This window comes from Engraulis encrasicolus, chromosome 18 (genome assembly GCF_034702125.1).
Source record: "Engraulis encrasicolus isolate BLACKSEA-1 chromosome 18, IST_EnEncr_1.0, whole genome shotgun sequence".
Taxonomy (NCBI): domain Eukaryota; kingdom Metazoa; phylum Chordata; class Actinopteri; order Clupeiformes; family Engraulidae; genus Engraulis; species Engraulis encrasicolus.
In genome coordinates, this window is record NC_085874.1 from 14,351,984 (window position 1) to 14,369,483 (window position 17,500).

The 17,500-nt window shown below is 46.3% G+C and overlaps 1 protein-coding gene across 1 annotated transcript in view; it reads right to left on the bottom strand.

The window, feature by feature from the left end:
* The window catches only part of LOC134469057 (mannosyl-oligosaccharide 1,2-alpha-mannosidase IA-like), a 180,805-nt gene that overhangs the window by 31,403 nt on the left and 131,902 nt on the right, over positions 1 to 17,500 (bottom strand). The window lies entirely within an intron of this gene.

The following is a 17,500-nucleotide window of genomic DNA, read 5'->3' on the forward strand; positions in this document are numbered from 1 at the left end:
CATCTATCTAGCTGATCTATTAAGAACAGCAGAAAAAATTGCATGTAAGCGTTGATATTGCCAGTGGAGCCAGTGACTGTAGGAAGTGGAGCAGGATTGCCATCTCTGCGCAGCACCACAATGATGGAACCCTGGGGCCAATTGCACGTTAAATCAGTGGTTCTCAAACTTTTTGTGTGAAGTACCACCTGAGAAAATATTGAGCTCTCCGAGTACCACCTTGACAACCAACATTAGAATATTTCAGCAAAGGCATTTCTTATTCACTTTTGCCGTGTGAGACCAAAGAGACATTTTCAACTGCAACAACTTGATCAGCCTTCAAATCAATGTAGGCCTACAAAAAAATAATTCTTCCAAGTACCACCAGAGATTCTTCCAAGTACGACCAGTGGTACTAGTACCACAGTTTGAGCACCACTGCGTTAAATAGTCGGAGATGGTTGTTGGAGTACTGATTTGCCACATGTCCGCTGAGGGGGGACAGTGACTTTAATGCGAAACAATTGCATCTATTGTTGATTCATCTCTGATGAAATGAAACGTGTATGATTTGATTAGCACACCCCTGCTACTGTAGGCTACATGCTGCCAGTGTTGTAAATGTGACGTGGAAGCTGCACTATTGTATGTTGTATGTGTATTGTCCATGTTTGTGTCTACAATTGACCTAGAATTGGTCCTGACAGTCTCGGTGGGTTAGGTCGGCTAAGTTATAATGGGTAACACTTCACATGCAACTGTCTGTACAAGTCACTTTGATGACACAAGTTAAACAAATTAATTATTTGTTAGGCGTATATTCACACATTTCTTGTTCATGTTCAACTTGTCTTATGACTCACTTACTGTAGGGCTAGGCAGTATGACAATATAAGCGTTATCATGATAGATATTGATTCTAACTAAATATTTTTCGAACTTTCTCTTCTATTGATTTTATCTAATTTTTTCAATTATTAGAGCTAATATACAATTTAATATAATTTTTAATAACATTTTGTAAGATGAATTTTGAAGAAACACGGAGAAAATAAAGAGAATAACTGAAAACATACATAATTGAGGTATATTGTGATATACCGTTATCATGATATAAAGTAATCTGTATCGCGATACATGTTCTTTTTCTATATCGCCCAGCACTGGACTCATCTATGAGGACAGTAATTTGGCATATAGTACTGGCTAACATGTTAACCCCATTCCTAAGTAATAGCCAGCTGTGTTGTGTTGAAATTATAAACAATTAATAACCAAACATGGCTGCTGTAGGGATGCCACTTGTCAGCAGGTCAACAAAACTACAATCTGCCCTTTCTGACCCGCTTCCTCCAGGGGCAATAGATGCTGATCTACTCATAACATGCGTGTGTGTGTGTGTATGTGTGTGTGTGTGTGTGTGTGTGTGTGTGTGTGTGTGTGTGTGTGTGTGTGTGTGTGTGTGTTTAGGGCAGGAGCCAGGTCTGTTGCCCCCCGTGTCATCATCATTCACCACACTGGAGTTCGCTGCCTGAGGGAATGTCAATGTTTCAGATAGTTCCTTGATTGCTTCACCAGTGCGCGCCTGCACAAACACACACACACACACACACACACACACACACACACACACACACACACACACACACACACACACACACACACACACACACACACACACACACACACACACACACACACACACACACACACACAGAGGCTCACACAGAGGCTCACACAGAGGCTCACACAGAGGCTCACACAGAGGCTCACACTTGCACATGCACACACAGAACGAGCATACATGCACGCACATACACACGCACACACGCACACACGTACACACGTACACACACGCACGCACAGAGCGAGCATACATGCATGCACGCACATACACACTCAGACATTCAAATATGTATTCAGGTATCAGCCCAGGTGAATTAGAGTCGGGGCAACACAGGATGAGCGATAAGAGAGAATAGACGACAAGAGAGGAGACTCAAGAGGAGACAAGGAGGAGGACTGCAGATGAACAAGGGAGTGAAGAGGACAAGGAGGAGGAGGAGTGCAGATGAACAAGGGAGTGAAGAACACACAGAGGAAGAGGAGTGCAGATGAACAAGGGAGTGAAGAAGACACAGAGGAAGAGGAGTGCAGATGAACAAGGGAGTGAATAGGACACGGAGGAAGAGGAGTGCAGATGAACGAGAGAGCGAAAAAGACAAAGAGGAGAGGAGTGCAGATGAACGAGGGAGTGAAGAGGACAAGGAGGAAGAGGAGTGCAGATGAACAAGGGAGTGAAGAAGACACAGAGGAAGAGGAGTGCAGATGAACGAGGGAGTGAAGAGGACAAGGAGGAGGAGAGGAGTGCAGATGAACGAGGGAGTAAAGAGGATGAGGAGGAAGAGGAGTGCAGATGAACGAGGGAGTAAAGAGGATGAGGAGGAAGAGGAGTGCAGATGAACGAGAGAGCGAAAAAGACACAGAGGAAGAGGAGTGCAGATGAACGAGGGAGTGAAGAGGACAAAGAGGAAGAGGAGTGCAGATGAACAAGGGAGTGAAGAAGACACAGAGGAAGAGGAGTGCAGATGAACGAGGGAGCGAAAAAGACAGAGGAAGAGGAGTGCAGATGAACAAGGGAGTGAAGATGAGGAGGAAGAGGAGTGCAGATGAACGAGGGAGTGAAGAGGACAAGGAGGAAGAGGAGTGCAGATGAACGAGGGAGTGAAGAAGACACAGAGGAAGAGGAGTGCAGATGAACGAGGGAGTGAAGAGGACAAGGAGGAAGAGGAGTGCAGATGAACGAGGGAGTGAAGAGGACAAGGAGGAAGAGGAGTGCAGATGAACGAGGGAGTGAAGAGGACAAGGAGGAAGAGGAGTGCAGATAAGCAACAGGAGCTCTCCAAAGGAGGGAGGGAGAGGTGGTGGAGCATAATGTCCCCCCATCACTCCTTCCCCTCCCCATATCCATTTGTCTTTCATTACACAGCTGATCACATCAGTTAAAGGCCAACTTCCGATAAAACTCAGTTTTACTCACTCCTTTCGAAGATCGGACGGTCACCCCAAGTTAAACTCACTTGCAAGGCTCTCATAGCGGTGCGTCAACTCTCCTGGCTGTGTTTCCCGGTGTTTCCCAATTTACATCAATAATGCAGAGAAACGAGCGAATCACGAAAGCCTTTCTGTGTTTCGTCACGTCGAAAGAAGGCGTTGCCCACAAAGGTTTATATCGACCCATTTATCTAAAAACATGTCGAGTAATTTTTTTCTGCTTGTTTTCAAAACAAGCAACGTCTGGTGGTCCGAAACATAGCTTAGCTTAGCCACCAGCTGATTGCTACTCTCAGGTACACACACAGCACAAAGCCTCATACATAAAGCCTGCTCACTCCGGTTGCTCCGTGCCTACAGCTCGCCTAGGGGTCGCTGTCGAAAGAGCACAGCCCTGAATGGAGCCTGCACGCCTCCGTTGGCGCCCCTATAGTGCAGTACCACCCGGAGAAGTGGCGACTCTGTTTCCCATTACATTCTCTCCCAAGGCTGGAGGACTGAGCCAATCAGAGACGCGTTTCTTTGAGAGCAGGAGGAGTGAGCCAATCAGAGACGCATTTCCACGAGAAACACGGAACACTCTCTCGTTTCTCCACAAGCCACCTTGCCAGCTTGCAAAAACGTCTTGAAACAAAGCAACCAGAACGTTTTTTAAAACAGGACCAACGCGTAACACATTCAATAACAATTGGGAACACGGCAATATTAATTAAATTACGTTGAGAGGCGATCTTTAAAGCAGACCCTTCACTGTGTGTGTGCGCATGTGTGCTCATGTGTGTGCCCGTGTGTGTTGTCTATGCATGTGTGTCTGTGCGTGTGCGTGTGCATGTGTGTCTGTGCGTGTGCGTGTGCGTGTGCATGTGTGTCTGTGTCTGTGCGTGTGTGTGTCTCTCTCTCTCTCTGTGTGTGTCTCTCTCTCTCTCTGTGTCTTTCTCTGTGTGTGTGTGTGTCTGTGTCTGTGTCTGTGTCTGTGTCTGTGTCTGTGTCTGTGTCTGTGTCTGTGTCTGTGCGTGTCTGTGTTTGTGCGTGTGCGTGTGCGTCTGTGTGAACGAGTGTGTGTGGCTCTTAAATTGGCCCTTGTGATAGATTGGTATGGATAAACTCAAGACGTAAGAGATGGAGCAGTAGCCCAGCAACCTGTTAGGTTCTTCTGCTCTTTCTAATGCCACAGCACACTCCAGAACCACTCAACACCTACTCACACACACATGCCCTTCACTCGACACCCACACTCGGCACAAATGCACGCATATACTACACACACTATGTACACACTCACAAATGCACGCACAAGCACGCACGCACACACGTGTCCCACAAATCCGTTTCCATGATTCCACATCACTCTAAAGCCTACCTCGATCTGTCTCAATCATTTTGCACATTAGACACGCTGCTGCTGCCACGCACACAAACGCGCGCACGCACGCGCGCACGCACACAATCAATATATGGGGCAGTAATCACTTCGGTCACACGGGTGTGACTGACTGTCTTTTGAATTTCACTCTATTCCATCTCTCCGTCTCTTTCCACCATCAGTTTATCCCTTCATCATCTCCCCTCCTTCTGCATTCATCCCTCCATCTCTTCTCTCCTCCTGCATTTATCCCCCCATCTCTCCACCTCCTCCTTCTCGTTCCTCCATCTCTCCTTTCTTAATGCACTCATCCCTCCATCTCTCCTCTCTTTCTCGTTCCTCCATATCTCCTCTCTTTATGCACTGATCTCTCCATCTCTCCCCCTTCTCCTTCTTCCATCTCTCCTCTCTTTATGCACTGATCCCTCCATCTCTCCTCTCCTTCTCGTTCCTCCATCTCTCCTCTCTTTATGCACTTATCCCTCCATCCCTCCTCCTCCTTCTCCTTCTCGTTCCACTCCTCCACCATCGCTCCATCTTCCTCGCTGCCTCAGTGGCAGGAAATAGCCCAGATGTCCCTCCAGCCGTGGATGTGGATGATCCCTCAAATCCCTGCAGCTGAGTCGCGGCTCCTCTTGACAAAGCCACCACACTCCGCACACGCATGCATCACGCAAAACCTGACAGATGCACACACACATGCATCACAAACACACACACACAGTACCCTCCACACACGCATGCGTCACACAAACCTGACAGACGCACACACACACACACATACATACCCTCCACACACGCATGCAGCACACACACACACACACGCATCACAAACACACACACACAGTACCCTCCACACAAGCACAAACCTGACAGACGCACACACGCATGCATCACAAACACACACACACACAGTACCCTCCACACACGCATGCGTCACACAAACCTGACACACACAAAAGCACGCACACACTCCACATGCACATGTATCACACAGACCCTCCACACATTCATGCATCACACAGACCTGACAGATGCACACATCACACAGACCTGACCCAAACACACACACGCACACACACACAGACGTGCGCACGCATACACACACACCCTCCACATACACATGCATCACACAAACCTGACACACACGCACACACACACACACTGCATCACACAGACCTGGCACACACATGCATTCATCCTCCACACATGCATGCATCAACACACACACACACACACACACATGCACGCACGCACACTTGTAATTACTCTTTTGATCTTTGATTATTGTGACAACTAACCCGCATTGTGTTGCACACCTTTCTCCGTCACATCTATTCTCCATTTGCCTCTGCACTGTACAGTACCACACATATGTGACTGGATTTCAAACCCAGAGTCACGTGTCTAAGAGCGACATTGAGAGCATCACCATTAAAGATAATCTATTTGTTTTCTAGGGGCGAGGGAAACTTTCAGAGTAAATTCTTTTCTATTCTACTTTTCTTAGAAGTGAACACATTAAAGGGGTATGCCACTATTTGGGGGCTTAATACAGTTAAAATCGTTGGCTGGGGTTTATAAAGGTGGTAAAGTGTCCTATTTTTCATGTAAGCCATTGTCTTGCTTTAAGATAAGTTAAAAGAGGGAATATGTCGCTAAGCTAGTGAAAGTCAATGGATCCGTGAAGCATTGTAGCATTGACTTAGCGACATATTCCCTCTTTTAACTTGTCAAGACAACGCTTAACATGAAAAATAAGACACTTTACCACCTTTATAAACCCTGGCCAACGATTTGAACTGTATTAAGCCCCAAAATATTGGCATACCCCTTTAAAAAGGCCATAAAAAACATCAGATTTTACCAGATTCCCATGTGCAAGGCATCGTTGTAAAGCTTGGACTATCCACTATCAGAATCTATGATGAAGTCAATATGCCCCCGGGCTGACTTGTGGCCTGTTCTCTTCTGGCCAGTCACATATGCGCGTGCATGTAGAGGAGCTAACAAGCGTGCACGCGTGTGCAGACACACGAGCACGCACACAGACTTTCCACAAAGATATTTAAGGACAAAGAGGACCAGACTAGCTTTAATAAAACGGCACACACAGGGCATAACCCTAGCCAACCCTCCACCCGTCTCGGCCCCGACTCCTCTCTCACTCCATCATCGCACTCCTTCATCACTGGCCTCGGGGTCATCCTTTTCTTTCCCAACAGAATGCACTGTGCCATAACTCATCTGGAGGGCGATGGACGGTGGGGGGCAAGGTGATGGAAGGACAGAGTAAAGGAAAATAAGTTCTAGCAGACAAGCTAGAATCACCGGCGTAGAACGATGGAAAAGAAAGGCAATAGGAAACGAGTAACGGGAGAAAAATAAACCAGGAGAGGAGGCTGACACCTAAGGATTAATAAAAACCTGTAAGGAAATGACCTGTTCAGAGCACGGTGGCAGCCAGGCTAATTGGGGGTCGCAGTGGGGGTGTGTTAATTAACGGCACTTCCCAATGCGGCCACACCTGCGTCTACTGCAAAGTGCTGAGTCACTCACGTGCAGGTTAAAGATGGCTGGAGGAAACGTGACCCAAGAGTGGCGCTAAGAAGCCGATTAAAGGAGACCTCGTGAGGAAGAGAGGAAATGGGGGGAAAGGAGAGGGGAGGAGAGAGAAACAGTGACGAAGACTGAAGATAAGAGAAGAGAGAGAGAGAGAGAGAATGCAAACCACTACACGCTTGGAATATCACTGAAAGGATTATTTTAATCGCTGAGTGTGTGTGTGTGTGTGTGTGCGTGCGTGCTTGCGTGTGTGTGCGTGTGTGTGTATGTGTGTGTGTGTGTGTGTGTGCGTGCGTGCTTGCGTGTGTGTGCGTGTGTGTGTATGTGTATGTGAATGATAGACAGACAGAGAGAAACATGGCAATGTCCTATACTACTACTACTACTACTCAACTGCCCTCATTCATGGCTGGTGTTGTGTTTGCTTTGGTGTTCATTTAAATCCACTGTACCCAAGGCTGAGGAAGCACTCCACTGTTGAAACCCAAGGATGTATAAAACAAAAAATAAGGTAAAAACTAACAGTACAGAAGCAGCAGAATGTAGGTTGATAGCAAGGAAGTCTCGAGTGCTGCTTCTGCCAAATGGGTCTGCTTGTGCTCAGCCTTGGGTTCTTAAGAGCAACCAAGAAAACAAACCCAATCAAAAGGCAGCAGATTTCCTGCTAAGATCTCCGAGATATAAACACAGCCACACAAATAAATGGCATACAGCACACAGAGTGCGCACACACGCACGCACACACACACGCACGCACAGCATGAAGTCTGAGTGCCTGCTGATGAACAGATGAACAAACATGAGGCACCACACAGGAGACCAACAGATAAATGAGGTGATCTCATCTCGTCTCATCTCTCTCTCCATTTCTCTCTCTCTCTCTCTCTCTCTCTCTCTCTCTCTCTCTCTCTCTCCCCATTTCTCTCTCTCTCTCCATTTCTCTCTCTCTCTCTCTCATCCTCTCTATCTCTCCTCTTCCCTGCTTTACAGCAACGTACAGGGCATCCAGTGCTTGTTTCCTAACTTCGTTTTGCCATGCAATGTTTGCCATCTAAACTATTGACTTGTCTGCCTCCCCTCTTTCTGCCTGCCTGCCAGCCTGCTTGTCTGAGGTGGCCGTAACTGAATTGGGTCAAGTTAAGCCAAAGCAAAGAAAGATTCAAATCTACTTTGTGCCTCTATCAGAGACAATGGGACTGGGAAGGTAAAAATGCTGGCTTGCAAGAGAAGAGACACTTGTTTGTCGCCTGATGCCCTTGTCTTTATTATTGAGAAATGGGTTCATGAGTTCATCATGTGTAAACCAACCATTTGATGTAACAGGTGCCCAACTTTTGGTTCAATTTGATTTTGTTGCGCTTCACAAAACAACTTCTGCACTATTCATTGACGCAAATTTCTTATCGGCCAATCATGTGGTGGCATCTCAATGCATTTGAGCATGTAGACATGGTCAAGGCTATCTGCTACAGTTCAATATATTCATACACAGCCATCTTTAGAATAGTCGGAAAAAGAGAGAGAGAGAGAGAAAAGAGAGCTCAGGGGAGAATGGGCCAGACTGGTTTGAGCTGTTAGAAAGGCATCAGTAACTCAAATAACCACTCATCACAACTGAGTTATGCAGAAGGACATCTCTGAATGCACAGCGTGTCCGATCTTGAGGGAGATGGGCTACAGTAGTAGAGGAGCACATCGGGTGCCACTCCTGTCAGCTAAGAACAGACAACTGAGCCTACAATTCACACAGGCGCACCAAAATTACACAATTAAAAAAAAAAATGTCCAAATGTCCAATTGGTCTCATCAGACCAGGAAAATGTTGCCTGGTCTGATGTGTCTCAATTATGCTGCGAAACTTGAATGGTAGGGACAGCATTTGGCATGAACAACATGGACACATGGATTCATGCAGCCTTGTATCAGCGGTTAAGACTGGTGGTGTAGTGGTCCAGGGAATACTATCTTGGCACACTTTGGGCCCCATAGTGCCAATTGAGCATTTGTGCAATGCCACAGTCAACTTGAGTACACTGCAGGGAGTTAAGGCACTTCTGAAAGAAAAAGAGGGTCCAAAACGGTACAAGCAAGGGGTACCTAACAAAGTGACCTGTGATTGTAGTTGACATTTTAGAGGCAAAGGCACATGTACATCAGACATACACATGTACATCATTCCAGGCAGTACATGCACACTTGGCCTTGCAAAACCCCCCACTGTCTTACTATTCTATTCAGTAGTATACCACCATCACCCCAGCCCCCCTATACAGGGAAGGGAGACAGAGAGACAGACAAATGCCAGATTAAAAAGATACAGCGTCACAAACTCAAAAAAGTTCCTGAATATGGGTAGATAAACCAATGAGAGACAAAAGAACAATGGAAAAAAAAAACAGACTGGCGCTTTTCTTTGGATTCGGAGAACGTTTTTGTCAGTGTGCTCTTTAAAGAGCGCTCTGACAGCATTTCATCTCATGCAGCCCTCCCTCCATCCCTCCCTCCACAACCCACTACCCGCCAACAAAGCCTCAAACTTGCTCATGTTGAAAAATCTAATTAAATTGATCGCTCAATCCCTTATGTTTTTTCAACAGTCTTTCCTCTTGTTCACTCTCCACTCACTCAATTCCTAATGTTCCCCTCTTTCTCTCTCTCTCTCTCTCTCTCTTTCTCTCTCTCTCTCTCTCTCTTTGTCTCTCTCTCTCTTTCTCTCTCTCTCTCTCTCTCTCTCTCTCTCTCTCTCTCTCTCTCTCTCTCTCTCTCTCTCTCTCTCTCTCTCTCTCTCTCTCTCTCTCCTAATACAAATTATTTTCTTTTACAGGCCAAATATAAATACTTTGCAAATGAACACTACCACAAGAGAGGGAAGGGGGTGGTGTTGGTGTGGCCAAAAGCACAGTTACTCTGGCGTGGGTAGAGAAGTACGCAGAGAGAGAGAGAGAGAGAGAGAGAGCGAGAGAGAGAGCGTGCGAGAGAGCGTGCGAGAGAGCGAGAGCGAGAGCGAGAGAGAGAGATAGAGAGAGAGAGAGAGAGAGAGAGCGCGTGTGTGAAAAGGTGACCTCGCAACTTTTCACTGTTTTTTAAACCACTCTTTATTTTGGTTAACTTTATTTGTGAACTTGTGTATTTACTGTGCACCGCGAGGAGCGGGCAGAGCTGGACAATTGGACACGCACACACACACTGCTCAGAATTGCATTCTCCTCTCCAAGTGCGCATGACACGGCTACACAGGAGCGCGCACCGTTGTGGCAGCATTTCCATCGCGTGATGTCAAGCACTGAAATGGACATGTGTTGAATGATTGGACTTTAAATGTTTCATGTTGTGTAGGCCTATAATGTTTGTGAATTATGTCTGTTTGGTGTGGGGATTCTGTGGGCAACAATGGGCAATGTTTGTCTGCTTGATTTTGTAACTGGCGTTTTGTTTTGGAAAGGTCCTGGAGAAATGGTACGGGCCAATTGTGATTTTGTGTCTGCATTGGTTAATTGAATAATTGCCTGCGTAGTGAAGGGTATGAAAAACCCAGCTCATTGTTTAGAGTGGGCGAGATAGGCGAAGCAGCTGTTTATCGGTGTAAGCTGTCTTCAGAAATGTTGTTAAAAGTAGCTGCTGCTGAGAGCGGTAACAAAGTGTCAGAAGTTGTGCTTTGACTTTTGTATTGAGTATTTTGAGTTGCCAGTCGAGTTTTGTTAATGTCCTTGACGTTGCCCACGAGCACCTTTTTGTTTTGTCGAAAATAAAAACGCTTCGAAGTTTAATTACGGTTTCCTGACCATCCATCCTCCGACACTCGAAATGGTAACGTCATCCTGACAGGAGAAGAACGAGCTTTTCCACATTTGGTGATCAGAAGTGGGATCGACGCTTCCAGGGAGAAGAGTCGGAGAGAAACGGTACGGGCATCGGCGAAAGAGTTGCTGTTTCGGAAGAGGTGTCCTGAGCGAAGTGGCAGACCCAACGGAGGACCAGACGAAGGCGCAAGCCATGGGTCCTGAGGGTTGTCTCGCACGGGTCGGATCGAGTGGTGTTTCGGCGTCTCCGGGTGAGGGAGGCCTGCAGACGAGTGCAGGTGCAGCGCTGGAGGAGCAGCAGCCAATGTCAGCTGACCAAACTCCGCGACGAGTGAGGCGGAGAGCGTGGCATCGGCGGCAGCACCGGAACGGTCATCAGAGGGGGCAGCAACGGCAACAGCTACGACTTGCAGCGGTGGCATTCAGCTACCAGAGAATTCATCGAGCCAGCGGTGGTGGTGCAGCAACAGGGCCATGGAGTGGCCCGATCGCGCCATCCGTGGGCCTGAAAGGGTGGAGGAGGCTTGTCTCTCCACCGCGGTGTCGAGACTTCCAGAGGAGGAAGGAAGTGTGAAAAGGTGACCTCGCCACTTTTCACTGATTTTAAACCACTCTTTATTTTGGTGAACTTTATTTGTGAACTTGTGTAGGCTATTTACTGTGCACCGCGAGGAACAGGCAGAGCTGGACAGTTGGACACGCACACACACACACACGAACACACACACCGCTCAAAATCGCATTCTCCTCTCCAAGTGCGCACGACACTGCTACACGGGAGCGCGCACCGTTGTGGCAGCATTTCCATCGCGTGATGTCAAGCACTGAAATGGACATGTGTTGAATGATTGGACTTTAAATGTTTCATGTTGTGTAGGCCTATAATGTTTGTGAATTATGTCTGTTTGGTGTGGGGATTCTGTGGGCAACAATGGGCAATGTTTGTCTGTTTGATTTTGTAACTGGCGTTTTGTTTTGGAAAGGTCCTGGAGAAATGGTACGGGCCAATTGTGAGTTTTGTGTCTGCATTGGTTAATTGAATAATTGCCTGCGTAGTGAAGGGTATGTAAAACCCAGCTCATTGTTGAGAGTGAGCGAGATAGGCGAAGCAGCTGTTTATCGGTGTAAGCTGTCTTCAGAAATGTTGTTAAAAGTAGCTGCTGCTGAGAGCGGTAACAAAGTGACAGAAGTTGTGCCCTCACTTTTGTATTGAGTATTTTGAGTTGCCAGTCGAGTTTTGTTAATGTCCTTGACGTTGCCCACGAGCACATTTTTGTTTTGTCGAAAATAAAAACGCTTCGAAGTTTAATTACGGTTTCCTGACCATCCATCCTCCGACACTCGAAATTGTAACGTCATCCTGACAGGAGAAGAACAAGCTTTTCCACAGCGTGCGAGAGAGAGAGAGAGTGTGTGTGTGTGTGTGTGTGTGTGTGTGTGTGTATGTGTGTATGTGTGTATGTGTGTGTGTGTGTGTGTGTGCGTGCATGTGCGCGTGCATGTGCGTGCATGTGTGTTTAAATTTGACTTACGACTTCATTGTAAACTTGCCATTGTTGTGTGCAAACGTGCGCAAAACTGTGTTATCGTGGTATCTCTCTCTCTCTCTCTCTCATGTGTGTCACTACCTGTGTACAAAAGAAGGACCATATTTGTGGGTACGCATGTGTGCTTGTATGTGTGCTTGTATGCGTGCTTGTGCACGTGTGCGTGTTTTTGTACGTGCGTATGTGTGTGCCTGTGTGTGCCTGTGTGTGCCTGTGTGCACGTGTGTATGTGTATGTGTGTGTGTGTGTGTGTGTGTGTGTGTGTGTGTGTGCGTCGTAATGCTCTGTGCACATTATCTGTAATTCAATAAGCTAATCTAGCGCTCTGCTTGTTGGGGCCGTCATGGCCATGGCATCCATACTACATTGATCCGGATTCCTCATGCACAATAGCACGCCCTGAGTCCTACACGCCCTGAGTCCTACACGCCCTGAGTCCCTGTTGATCAGCGATATCAGGCACTTCACATAAGGAGAAGGCCACAACACAGCAGGCCGTAAAGATAGGACTATTAAAAACAAACTCTGGGTTTGTGTGTGTGTGTGTGTGTGTGTGTGTGCGTGTGAGTGCGTGCGTGCGAGTGTGTGCATGCAAATATGCATGCTTACGCGCATATTTTTGTGTAACTAACAGGGCCTGCATATGCAGTAAAAAATTAATTGTGACTCGGCTGCCCACTTTGATGAGCCAATATGTGTCAAGGCTACGCCCCAGCCTATCTCTTCACGATCTCATTCTCCATTTCCATCGGCAACCTTCTCTGACTTTCCGTCTAACCCACCCCACCCCCACACCACCACCCCCCACCCCCTCCCGATGGCCGACGGTGGGGCCGAGTCTGAGACCGAGATAGATAGAGGGCTTTAACGAAGCCACTCCAAAGAGGACAGGGAGAGGGGAGGGGAGGAGAAAGAGAATATCATTAAAATAAATAGCACACATCCCTCGGTGGCTGCTTAAGGCCTCGCTTCCTCCTCACTATCTGTCACTGGTCTGTCTGACTGGCTGGGCAAACACAGAAACTCCTCAAAGAAAGTTTTTTTTTTCATCCTCCAGATATAGTGTCTGTCTGTAATGGAAATGACACCAAAATATCATTCCGGTGTCCTACCTTTGAGGACACAAGGACAATTCTAACAGTCAAGGATATCTGTAAGACTTGGTTTAACCTACAGGTGGAATTCATCGGTCTTTGGAACAAAGATTCTACCTTTCCCCCACTTAATTAGTTGTACTATATTTTAGATGGAAGAATAAATGGGGAAAATGCAGCTAGACTTACTGATGGAAAGGGATACTATAATATTGCAATGTTACCACAATATTAAAATATTTTTTATAAAAGATTCCTTTTAGTATAAAGAACAACTGAGGGCCACTGGCCTCGAAGGTGTGTGTGTGTGTGTGTGTGTGTGTGTGTGTGTGTGTGTGTGTGTGTGTGTGTGTGTGTGTGTGTGTGTGTGTGTGTGTGTGTGTGTGTGTGTGTGTGTGTGTGTGTGTGTGTTCCCAGAGTACACTTATTATATGAGTGGCTACTATGATATCTGGGTTAACCACATTACAGCCACAGGGACACAGAATAAAACAAAACTGCCATAATCACACGTGTCATGCACACATGCTTACCAGCGTGTGCATACGCACACACACACGCATGCACGCACGCACACACAAAGTCTTTGAGTCAAAATAAGGAACTTCATTTGCCAAGTCACATTCAAAGTAGATGACAAATTGGATTAAATTTATGATGACAAATTCAGACACAATTATGCCCATTCACACAAACGCTCGGGCTGACTCAAGTTTTCTAAAACATGAGCTCTCTGTTGAATAAACATGGACATAAAGGTCTTGTGGTGCTTTGGCGTGCGTGAGTGCGTGAGTGTGTATACTCCTGACAGGTGTCTAGATGCCTGTAAGGCAGGCAGACAGCACAGGAGCTGCAGACGCCACGCTACGCAAAGCAGTGCAAAGCAAAGCCAAATAAAGTAGTGAAGCCATTTGACTGCAGTCCAGGCCCAAATGCAGAGGGACACGGAGCCTTTCATTCGATGTTTTCCCACCACAAACACACGCTGCAGGCCATACCTGCTCTAAAGCCCCATTATTCTTCATTTCTCAAGCTGTGTTGTTTTCTCCATGCCAGCAACGGCGGGGCCATGGTAACAGTAATCCCCCTGCCGAGCTCTACTGAGAGCCTGAGACGCCTCATGCATACATATCAAAGCGCTGATAAGCCCTCGTATATCACTATGGTCGTATGACGTGTGTAGATAGATGGGCATAAACGTGCGTCTGGATGTGGGCATGTTATCCATCTCATAAAAACGCCACGCGGCACGCCGATCGCAATCATCGTTTACGGCTGGGTCACACATAACATGCACAAACATGTCGTACGCCGCTGTTAAAAACGGTCTCGTGGAGTGCCTCATATGACTTTTACACACAGTACATTTGAATTTACTGACATTGGATTTCAATGCCAATTTTGACCCAGTGTGACTTGCAGGGACAGTACCCTGGAGTAATGAGAGGTTTGGCCATGGCTATTTGGATGACTGATTGCGATTATTCAAGTGATCTAAACCTTCGACAGCTGCTTCATGTTCAATAGTGTATATCAGCATGATGATGCAGGTGGGCATAAAGTACTGTACATTATCTAGGTCATAAAAATGTCATGTGGTACGGCCAACACAATCACGGTTTATGAGGGCTTCTGCATAATATGCACAAACTTGCCGTGTCCCTGTCAAAGAACGGTGTGACATGATCACACGCCCATGAAATTTTCATTTGCTGTATACTGTATTTACACAACATATGTGATTCTAACCTGTAACGCCCAAGGATATGCTTGTTGCAGGATATGTGTGTGTTTGCGTGTGCACAGACTTTGCTCACAAACATGTTGCCATGATGCATATTATGTTCCTGGTAACTGAACACAAGGTATGCGGACACGTGTGTGCTGTGAAATATTGACACACAACTGTGAGGGGTGATCTTCCGAACGTTCATGTTGAGGTCACGGTAGAGTCAACCTATAATGGTAATTATTTATGAGCGCCCTACTGGCTAGCTGCCCCCCTACGTGACACCTCAAGTATTGTGTGCAGTGCTCTGATTGCTCTGCAGCAAGTATGTGCACTCATTTCCACATGGTTGCACAGAAGTTAAGTCACAAAGTGAGCATGTCCCGGGCCTAACCTCCCTTACTATACTGCCCTACAATTTCAGAACGCAGTATAATTCAAAATGGCAAACTGAGAAAAAAGGCTTTAAAGTTTCCTTTCTGGCCACGCAACCGTGTTGGAGGTCAAGTGATGATGACACTTCCATATAATACTTTTTTATGGTGGAAATTTATGCACACAAGAAAAAAGCAAAAAAAAACAACATTCTCATTACTTTTTAGCTGAAAAATCATTATACTGCGTTCTGTTGTGGTATTACTGTCTACACCAAAACCATGGTGTCAATGGAGAAGTGCAGTATAATGCGCGTTATACTGCGTTCTTGGCTAGTACGACGTAACCTCCTAAAACCAAAAAGCGCAGTATAATCGGTTTTTAGCGTTTTTTTCTGAAACGGGACCGAGTTGGACCAAAAGAATTTAACACAAGAAAAATAAGGTATTTTAAAGCCAATTTACGGTCTAAACCCATTTTCGACCATTTTCACGATACTGCGTTATGATATTGTAGGGCAGTATAGGGACACAGCTGCTCAGTATATACGTAGCTTGTAAGGCGTGAGGTTTACCTACCCCACATACTATAATTCATGAAATTGCATTTAGCCGTCACTTCTATCCAGAGTGATTGACGGCGATTTAGGTAGAGGGTAAGTGGTGCGTACAGTAGGTGCGTTTCTGACAGCGTTGCGTGCCCATGTCACCTCCCCATCTTGTCTGCAGGGTAATTAATATCTGATGTAACCGGCACCATTGCAGCCCTGCTTTTAATTAACATCAAATAACTCCAGTGAGATGGACAGAGGAGGACGGACATACATACAGACAGACAGACAGAAAATGAGATGGAAGGGGGACACTAAAAGAGAGATTGAGGCAGACAGACCAAAAAGGAGGGATGGAAAAAGGGAGAGAAAGACAGCAGAGAAAAGGAAGGGAAAAAATGGAGTGAAAAAAGAAAGGGAGAGACTGGTGAGAGAATCTTAAAAGGGGAAAAAAGCTAAAGTCAATCATCAGCACACACGCCTGCTAAGGTAAAAAAAAAAAAAGAGGGGTGTGTCGGCCGTTGGCCAGGGAGACGAGGTTTTGAAATCAGGCAGAACAATCTCATTCATCTCCTGAAATCACAGACCGTTTTCTAAGAACTACAGAGTTATAGAAAAAGGAAAGAATGAGATTTGGTTACTTTTTGAGGACAAACTGACTGCGCTGCCACAAAGAAATTGCCTTTCAGATTGTAGCGGGAGAAACATAATAGTGCTATGCTGATTAGATCTACAAAAAAAACTGTTTGCTCTGTCAGTCTCTCTCTGAGCGGAGAATAAGACAACACTACAAAGCTGTGTGATGTGCTTGCATGGGCACACACACACACACACACACACAGACACACTAACACATACAGACGCAGACACACAGAAACACACACAGACACACAGAAACACACACAGACACACACAGACACAGACACACAGAAACACACACAGACACAAAGACACAGACACACAGACACACACAGACACACACAGACACAAAGACACACAGACACAGACACAGACACAAGCGCCCAGACACGCATGCACGCTCACAGAGAAAGGAAATAGGTCTGGAATCACATTCAGAGCATGGAGAGGACCGATTAGAGGACACACAAGACAATTGAGATTGTGATGTCTTCAGGTCTAGTGTGTTTTCTTGTGTGTGCGCAGGACCGGCACTAGGCATAGGCAGACAAGGCACTCGCCTAGGGCGCTAAATGTCTAGGGGGCGCCAGAAACACTTAAAGCCCCACAAAATGAGAATGTCAAGTGAAATAAAACATTTAACTTTACATTGAGGCAATGATTATTCATGGGCACTCGTACTGTATTTAGGTGCTAGATCAGATGTGCTTGATAAGATGCACAACGTCATGTTTACAGATGCCAATTTCTTAATGGCCAAAAAGGAAAGGGGCTACTTGCCTAGGGCTCCAAAGTGACTAGA